General features: G+C 38.3%; 1 long non-coding RNA gene across 1 annotated transcript; it reads left to right on the forward strand.

Annotated features, from left to right (window-relative positions):
• Positions 1-7,187: 7,187 nt before the first annotated feature.
• LOC148657664 (uncharacterized) lies at positions 7,188-9,426 on the forward strand. The gene is made up of 2 exons (XR_015941103.1): positions 7,188-7,303; positions 8,018-9,426. It is a non-coding gene; the product is annotated as an uncharacterized LOC148657664 (long non-coding RNA).
• Positions 9,427-10,066: the final 640 nt, after the last annotated feature.

A 10,066-nucleotide genomic window follows, 5' to 3' on the forward strand; every position in this document is an offset into this window, starting at 1 on the left:
ACATGCATTTAGAAACTTTTCCTTGGCCCAGTGTTGTGCAGTATCACAACTGGTGATCACATGAAGCCTGACTCTGATAAATTAGCTTCCATTATTGTCTACCTGTAGGAAATGAGAACAAGAGTAAGGGAGCGTTTCCCAGTCCCCGGCTCTGTGTATTCCTGTGCCTTCTACTGTTAATTCCCTCTGAACGTCTGATTACATAGATAAACCAGTTATTTTAACTGTTTGGTAATGGAGCTATATAAACCTTCTGGACTACTGCTTTGACCCTGTGCACTGCAGGTCAATCTATTCATCCACTGAAGTTTTTTCCTGTTTGTGTTTTTGTCCCTCCATGGACACATGTGGTCTCCAGAGGCTACAGTGGAGCTGTGCTCTCAATGTCTCCCCAGCCTTCTTGCCAGCTGATAATTAAGTCATTACTGTGCAGCATACTGCTTAACCTATTTGACAGGCTAAAGGGACTGCCAGTGTCGGAGGTTTCTGTCGGAAGAGAAAAAGGGATTAACTCTCTAGTTCACGACCGAAGGGCGGGGTGTTTATGGGCATGACATCTGCGTCGTCTTTCTGCACTGGTGGATTTCACCCTCTCTGTCTGCCCACTCTCACTTTACACTGTGAGTTTCCTGCAGTGTACCTCCACCAACCAAGCTTTGCCACCCCTCCAGGAAGAAGCAGCTTTTTCCCAATAAAACTTTTGGCGAATCAGAGCTTACAGTAAGACAGGGCGCAAAACTGGAGCTCACCCTGGACGCAATGCCAGTCCCCTGCAGGGCAGACACACATGCTTGGACAGCTTAGAGTGCTTACTACTCACTGTAATGACCGATGTAATGTGATGTATGAGCAAATACGTTTAGGTGCAGCCGACATTTCACTGCAGAAGTGTTCCAATGTGATGTGCAAGCAGAGTTAACAAGTAGTGTTTGTCGGAAAAACCATCTCAAAATCAAGAGCAATATTTCTATTGGATTAAAAGACATGTAAAGTATTCACAAGCCTTGTTTACAATGCCATAGGGCTGCATCACATCACCACATGTTTTCAATTCCTTCTGAACAGCAGCATATGGCACTGTGCATACCTGGAAATGGAGTCGATTTTATTATGTGAATTGGAGGTTTTACAAATTACTGTGTATTTTTTACTTTAATTTGGTTTGCACTCATCAATGCTGATTCTTTCTAACTCTGAAATATAAAAAATATCTTTGCAGTTCTCTTTTAATAGAAAATTATAATGTTAGAAAGGATTATGTTACAACATAGAAGTACATACAAGCACTAACACTCCATAGAACATAAAACATTTTCAAAATGTACAACAGTACCGACAGAATACTTCACCACACAGTGAAAAGTTTAGAAAGTTTTGAAGGTTGTGGCTTTAAAATCCCAGGTGAGATACTGCTGTTGTACCTTTTTAGCAAGTACATACAGTATGACTGGGTCAAATGTCAGTTTATTTGGATACAACTATGTGCCAGATAAATTAGTATCTTTGTCGCAAAATAAAAAATTGCTGAACCTTTGAGAGTCCTATGAACAGCGACTACAATACTTTATGATGTCAAGGGAATATCACACACAGACCTAATCAAAGGAATGGTCTCAAGTTGTAAACAATGGAAATTGTGAGGTGTTAAACATCTTGATTATCTTTAAATGTTGATGCAGTCAGCTCATGGGGCTACCTGAAGCTCAACAATTAAAGAAAGGTATGAGTCATGCACTGTATGTGTAAACAAAATGAAGATTAAAACTGAAAAGGGGAGGCTTCTGGAAGACACTGTTCAGTCAAACTGATTAAGCCAGGATTTTGAAGGAATCTCCTACAAAAAGCTATGGACATTTTTACAAAGACGTTCAGAACCATGACTTTTCAATTGTGACCCCTTTTTATTTTCTCAAGATGCTGGAAGGCTGAAGGACTTTGATGTGTTTCCATCTCCTTTCTCTTGCTGTGACTATGGCTGGGCAGAACTCGGTGATCTGCTGCACCTGTGTTCATCGACCGAGTCTCCAGTATCACATCACAAGTACCGGAGCTTTTGCATCTGAGTATCATTTTTTGGTCTTTTTAAATACTATGTGAAGAGAAAAAAAAATAAAAAAAGGGAAAAAAAAGCTGAAAGTCAGGTTTTGCAACACAGAATTTATCCTTATGTGAAAAAAAATAGATATCCATAGTCTCAATGTCCATAATCAGTCTAAGGTTTTCAGCCTTTGGATTCCAAATGTCTTTTGTAATGTTGAATGAAGAAACAGGAAACTCACAGTGACCTAAATGTGATGTTTTTTGAGAGGGAATTAATCTCAATTTGTGATGTTAAAGCACCAATTAAAAGAAACTCATGTTAGGGGTAGACAGTTACTTCCAATTACTAATGGGTTCATTGAACTATTTCATTAATTCAAAACTGCATGAGATAGATTTAAACAGTGTTTCTACCTAAGATCACTGACTTAAAGGCATCTTTGTAACAGAAGATACAAATTAGCCAATCTAAATGCCAAACAGTAACAGCATTATTCCTTTAAAATAAAGGAACCTTCTAAAAAGAAAATTCTTAGACACATGACTTCTTTCACTGGGAATGAATATAATTAAAACTAATACTAATGAAATATGATATAAGTATTTCATTACCGTTATAACATATAGATGTATATATATATACAGATTATATATTTATTATACAAATGATAGATACAGTAGAATATAAAAACTGAGCGGGTTGTCAGAAACAAAGACAGGGCATCTACCTTATGTTTTATATACTACATTGTAATTCATATACAGAAATCATCAATGTGTCAACCTGTGCTCACGTGCTGTCTAATCAGAAAATTGAATCCCAAATTAATCAGGGTAGAGCCAAACAAAGCACCCTGTCATTAACCGACTGTGAACAGGGTCACCCAAATTATGGCACACCAAACATTTAGCAGCACCAGGTTGGTCCCCGAGATATTCAGGTTAATTTGAGCTTTTTTTCCCTTGCCTGGGGTCTGCGGGTTACTGGATCTGTTATCAGTGAGAGCTGCTGCTTCTCTATCTGATGTAAAGTCTGCTGTAGATGCTGTGTGGACTTACAGTGTGAGGACATTTTAGAGGAAGGCATACGCATGACATTATAAGGGTAGTGCCACCCTGATATGGTGGCTGTCCAAATGGAGTTCCAGAATGAGATTTAACCCTGAATGGTACTCAAATCATCACTGCGTGATTGATTGGACCAGTTGTGCTTCCACAAATGTGATAGGTCTCAGAGATGCTCTGTAAGTGTGGCCATGGATTTATAAAGCCACTGCAGAAACTGCTTATTTGCTACTTTTCCATAATAATGCTTGCTTCCATTTGAAACCTTGTCGCAGTTGCTGACGAAGTAACTTTGAAAAGGTGGGAGCAGGGGGCTGTGTCAGCGTCTGAGCTGCAAAGGAACCAGGTTAAATCGAAGACACTTCAGCTGGAGAGTCCTCTCTCTCTCTCAGGTGTGTGATTACTACCTGTATATAAAAGAGCTAAGAGTTGTTCAGGCTTAATAAAGGTGTTATATTATGGACAGTAGAGTAGAGAAAGCTTTTCTAAAGTTTTATTTCCACTTTGGTCTTTCTTATTAAACAACAGAGCTCTAAGATTTTCATTGCATCTAATGAAACCTTAGGAACAAGTAAAGGTTTATTCCATGCTGAAAAGAGAAGAAAAGAGTGTGACACCTGGAGAAGGTTCCACAGCCAAAACATTGTGTTTCTTTTCTTCTCTATTCAGCAGGAATAAACCTTTACTTGTTCCTTTGCAGCCTACGCATGCTGACGCAGCTCCCCACCTGAACTACTTCTAATGAAACCTTAGCCTGGCACAAAAATCTAGAATCTTTTTTTCACTTGGTTTTCTCTGGCCACTGTTTGAATAATTAGCTACTGTACAATGTAGTCGTTCAGTATTCTGTGTTGCTATGTGTATTAACTCAAGCTGTGATGTGCATGATGCTCCAATGACAAGGAGAAGGACTGTGCGAAGGGTGTCATGAAATACATGCACTTGCTGAAAGGTTAGCAACGCGCGATATTTCCCTTCACTGCTTTATTAGCCAAGAACTCCTTGGCCGCCACTGACTTCTGATTTTCATTTTGAGTTATTTTTTACAAATATTTTTTGGCTTTATTAATGCTTTTTTTCCGTTTCCTCTTTAAATACCAGTGATATAAAACCTTGCCCGTGCACGAGTCAGGCAGGTGTGTATACGTTCTGAGGCTTGCTTGCAAAGAGTTTCTTTACTGTCAGTGGCCTAGGAATGGAGTTACAGCAGAAACGTGGAGAGGACACAAACTGAATCTGAATGCAATCAGTACCTAACAATGAGGTAAATCAATTGTGCATGGCCTCTTTAGTACTCCTGGTTCTCTTGTAATCTATTATTTATTATAAAAAGAAAAATCTTTTAACCAGAACTTGCTGTAGGTCATAACTAAGCATTTTGTTTACTCTACAGAGACCCATTGTTTCAGCTAAAATCAATTACTGCGAGTGTTGTTTTCAATCATAGTACTTAATTTATTCCCTATAAGTAATATCTCTTTCCTACACATGGTAGTTTTTGTTGTTGTTCAGACTTAGATGGATTTAACCAAATCTGTCTCATCGTGTACACAGCATTTAAATATCAATCCTTCTGTTTTCGTACGGGAAGCAACATTTATTTTAAAGCAAGGTTTTATGTGTGTGCGTATTCAGTTAGCAGAATGCATCAGTACAGAACAATTTAATTGAACTAATATACTGTATATTAAAGACAACATACTTTGGAGAGGATTTTCTGAGTTTACAATAAAGCTACAGTCTTCTTTTTTAAATGAAGAAAAATACATCTTGAAGCAATGGGTTACTTGCAGCCGTTTGGGGTGGAATGCTTGTGATTGTCACCATTCGTCTTTACACTGACCGTGGTATTTTGTTTGTTTTTAGGAATTTCACATTTTGGGTGTTTTCTTGGGTCTGGGATACAATTGTAAATAGTTCATTCTGCATGTTCACATAGTCTGAGAGCCAACTAATACGGATGAATGTTTACAGAGAACGGTGATGGACTAATGGCAGTAAAAAGGCACTTCGGGCACTTCAGCTGATGCCAAGGTTGACATAAACTTTGTTTTAACAATGGGATTAGGATGAGAACAGTAACCATTTCAGACATGTGAGAAAACTACTCTAAGGACAGAGTAAGGATATTTCCTCTGAATTTTGGGGAACAAAGTTATGGCAAAAAATTATTGCTAATGGTTTCCTTTGTCAAAGGAGACATACAGTACATTCGGTTTAATATCGATGTGTTTTGAAACCCTCAGCACTTCATCAGGAGGTATATAATGTGCCAGTTTAAGACAGGTAGGTCTTTGGTATAAACAATAAACTTTAAAGATAATTTAGCCAAAACCATTTTGGGAACATTTTCCTGTCCAAAATTGGGTTTGGTTTTATGTTTCATTCAGTCTGAGAACAATACAATATTTACCAGTTCGCATGTGACTCCTATACTCTCGAGCAATCACAGTACTGTACTGTTTAATAATGGTCTATATTTTCCCTTTTCCTCTTGAAATGTCCCTCTACTTGCGATGATCAATTTGAGGTCATGTCCCTTGAGAAAGACAGATGATAAGCAGAAATATATACAGAGATATTTAATGAAGGAAACAGCAATTCAGTATATTACTTTATTCATGTAAAAGGGGATACTTAATCATTCAAGGCACAGATTTTATTTCTGAAGCACTTAGCTTCATGTGACAAACCACATTATACCCTGGCTAGCTTCTAGTATACAGTCTAGACTGGCTAAAATAATTGTTTCCTTTTTGGTGCTTTGTTATAAATGAAAAGACACACAGCCTCTTATACTACAGAATTCCAATTATGGAGAAGGTTTTTAAAATGCTCCCAGATTAAAGCACACACAAAGCAGTCTTTATGGATTGAAAACTGGTTAAAGGACATGATCTTGGTTAGGTAATGTGTTGTATTTTGCTTGACCTGCACCCTCTTCTCTGCAAGACATCACGTTCAGGCCAGAAAGTTCAGCTCCGTCCTCCGCGTTGAGGCAAGGAGAGGAACGCAGCTCTGCTCGCTTTGGAACGGAGAGGCGCCTCCTGCTCTGTGAGCCAGCAGATGTCAGCATGTGTCTGTTCTGTCCTCAAACACGAAGGATTCTCATGGAGGAAACAGAACATTCAGACTGTACCATATTCCATCGTTATGTTAAACGCATTGCACTGTGAATGCATTTTTTTCATTATTTCCAGTTATGGCATTATTGGATCTATTGCTATGAAAAAATCATCCTTTTCATTCCTCATTTTTCCCTATATGTAGGAGGGGGATATAGTGGAAAGGTTTTGTCATCTTGACATTTTCCGTGTTTCTACTGTGGATGGACCGAAAAATAAAGCTGGGATACTAATGTGTAAATTAATAATTGAAACACAGATTTCATAATCAATTAATCATTAATTTAACTACTTCTGAATTAAATTTAGCCTATATAAATTTACAGTCACTACGTTTGAGTAATCTGTCAGATGTTAAAAGAATTTCAGGCATTTCGAAGTGAGTGTTGTTTTCTAATCCATCTAATGGAGAAATAAGCATGGAAACCTCATAAAAGTTTGTGAAAGTATGTAAAGGTACAGCAACCCTACCTGCTCACTAATTGAAATGTAATTTTTGGATACCAGATCTGACAAGATTAAATTTAATGAAAACAAACTGAAACTCCACAAAACATCCTGTGCACACCTACCTTAAAGTTTCTTAAGAAGCAATGTTTGTTGAGCAGAAAAATAAATGACAATGCACAGCATAGTAAATGATAAATGCTGTGATATTTTCTTTGACTGATGTTGTAGCAGTGATAAGGAATGTATGGGTACATTGCAAGAGGTGTCTCTCAAAGCTGACAATAGCCATAGGGAGATATACATGAAATGCTGTTAAACTGTGTGGAAACTGTGTAAAGGATATATACCTTGGTGCATAGTTTTGTGTTAAGCCAATTTTTTAAAAAAAGTAGGAGAAATATGTTGAATTTGGTTTTCTTTTCCACATTTAGGAATTTTCTTGTCCGTGGAATTTGCTTCAGCTTCTATATTTCTTCTTTTATCAGGCTTTAGTCCACTCAAAGAGCCTGTCACCTTCAGCTGTGTTTTTTTCCACCGCTCAGAAATGAATTTAGATTGTATCTCCACAGCGCCGTGAAGGGGCGGACCTGGTGGCTGAGACAAGTTTCTTTTTCATGCAGTGGGTCAGTATTATTCTAAGGATGTGCAATATTATTCTAATATCCACATATTTAATCCAGGAAGGTGATACTGTTAATAATGGAGGCTGTGAAACTTTTCCTCTGCTGTTTCCCTGATGATTAAAAATTGTTACCTTCTAATTTCACTTCAGTTTAACCGTTGTGCTATTAGTGTCAAATGTTGAAGGTACTACATAAAATCTGAAATTTAATATTTGCATTAGAAGTCTTACTAGTAAATTGTTTTCTGTTCTTCATATGCTTCTAAACTATTTCATAAAACAGACTTTTTGCTATTTTGTGCCATCTGGGGGAAGTTGTAAGTAATTTTATTTAGACAGAAAGGAAGATGTATTTTTTAATTGTTTCCTGTTAATTTTGCAGCGAACAGGAAGCTGTGCTGTGTGTGTGTGCCTTAATCGCAGCTCACTGTGTTTCGCCCCGACATTCCACTTTTATAGCTGCAGGTTTATGAAAAAAAGATGTAGACGACCAAATGGAAGTTTAGGAAAATGGTATAGAATAATATGATATTTACGCTATAGACATGTATGGTAAAAAGTCTTTAAAGAAGCTACAGTATGTATTTATTTTCTAACTGCATATAAAGAGGTTTATCACTACACAAAGCCAGATGTTACTCTAACTATATATATATAGTGGCTAACAGTATGTGCACTCTTTCGCCTACAATGTGTTTATACTGCTGCATTGCAGGAGGTGGGTCAACACAGAAGGCGTTACATCACAGCCTCCAGGACGAAGACAGCAGCTCAGGCTCGTCAGCTGGGAAGGCTGGCCGCTCAGGCTCCTCTCTAGATGGAGGTCTGGGAGAGTCGAGCCCACAGTTACTCTGGCGCAGGGGCTCCCACTCCTGGTCCTGGGGAGCCTCACACCTGGCTCTAATTCCAGCTGGGCTTCATTGCTTAATTGCTTAATTGAAGCTGCTTGACTGGAAAAGCCGCAAGTTTTTTATTTCTACACAAAAGTTTGGAATTTTATGCTGCTAATGAAACATGCGAGTTACAATGCAACTTTCAACAAGCTTAACAGCCAAAAAGAATCAAACAGTTCAAATTTATCCTATTTCTGAGGGTCAAATGCTGTAACTGAGAGTCTGACTGCAACTTAAACTAACTGGTGCATGAGCCACCAGGCCCAGGGCTGGGAATCCCTGAACTATTACTCTCGGGCTGAGAGAAAAAGTCAGCTTGCTGACAGAAGATTAGACCTTGACTTTGTTTTCTCAATGTTATGACATTGTAATGCCACTCTGTGAGGTCTTTGGTTGCCACGAGAAACATGGATTGTAGGAACAGAAAAAACTTTCAGCTTAAGGGCTTGGTCAATGTATTTGCTGAACAAAAAGATTGCCTCAATCTCAAACTTCACAAACAGAGCTCTTGCGTAAAAAGAGGTTCCCTTCCACATCGTCACACTACCACTACTATACTGGTTGGTTTGGGCAGCTTGAAACTGATCATAAGGCTCACTGTGAGGTCTCCTGCAGATGGCTGAAATGTTCCTGGGCTGGTATGATGACCCTCTGTCCTGCAGGACTTGACTCATTCCTCCCAAATCTACTTTCCTAGTTTTCTGGACTAGTCTGCTGGTTGTAGAACACCTTCCCTGCACACGTTCTCTCACAGACAGACCCCCTTCTATCATACCTCTAGCAAACAGGAGAACTTGGGTATTTCAGAGTTCTTGCATTAATGGCCACCATGTCTTATGAATGATTTGAATTTATACAGATTCTTACTATAGATCCACCCAGTTCTGACAGTGCTCCTCAAGTGTTCCACAACCCTACCTGCTCACTAATTACAATGGAATATTTAGAGCCCAGTGATGTACTGGTGTAAAATGTAGTCAAATAAATCTTTATTGCACATCAGTACAGGATTTGTGACCAAACATAACACTGAAAATCCATGTAAGCAAAAACCAGAATATACTAAAACATAACATGAACCCGAAACCCTAAAGATTGCATTTACATGCTAATTGATTATATGAGTACTGTGTGTAATTTCATACAGAAGTGTGAAAGAAATATATTTAAATTGTGGACTAATAAATAAGGATAAGGCATCTGAAATTAGGTGCAGCTTCCTTGTTCCTCAGCCTGTAGTTTGTGGTTGTGTTGGGTTTATAATGAGATTTGTTTTTTTATATTAGATCCTAATTCTAATGTGCTTTTCCTGCCTTTGTTTCTGTTACTACTGAGGCCGCAGGTTGCAGTCAGTGGTTAATTAGCCTAAATGCTATAAACACATGTGCAGACCCGTTAACAATACTTACGCATTCACTCTGTCAACATTTCTATTTGTCTTTCAAGTGCAATGGTTTATTTTCACACTGGGGATTTTGAAGCAAAAGCACAGCCCACACATTTTGTGAAATGCATTTCCACGTCACGAAATGTTGTCTTCTGTAATTCCGTTTACAATTATAGTGTGAAAAATAGCGGGTCTCTTAGATTTTTGATTTGGAGAAAACAAAAAAAACCTTCCTTTTACTTCTCAGTAACGTAAGTACAGTTTTAAAATTAATGATGGCTGTCAGGATAGGGACCATCCTGCCTTTCTGCAGGAGATTAAGGGCAAAGATTGTGCCCCATCATTTTTCACACATGCATTTACTCATAATTCCTGACTGTCTCCTCTAGATCAACTAAATTTCCCTTGAAAGATTGAGAAGGTATATGGACTGATTCCCTCTCAGCCCAGGAGGAATTCAGTTATGAGCTGGTCTGAATACTTT

The sequence above is a fragment of the Lepisosteus platostomus genome, chromosome 8, assembly GCF_059453375.1.
Source record: "Lepisosteus platostomus isolate fLepPlt1 chromosome 8, fLepPlt1.hap1, whole genome shotgun sequence".
NCBI lineage: Eukaryota > Metazoa > Chordata > Actinopteri > Semionotiformes > Lepisosteidae > Lepisosteus > Lepisosteus platostomus.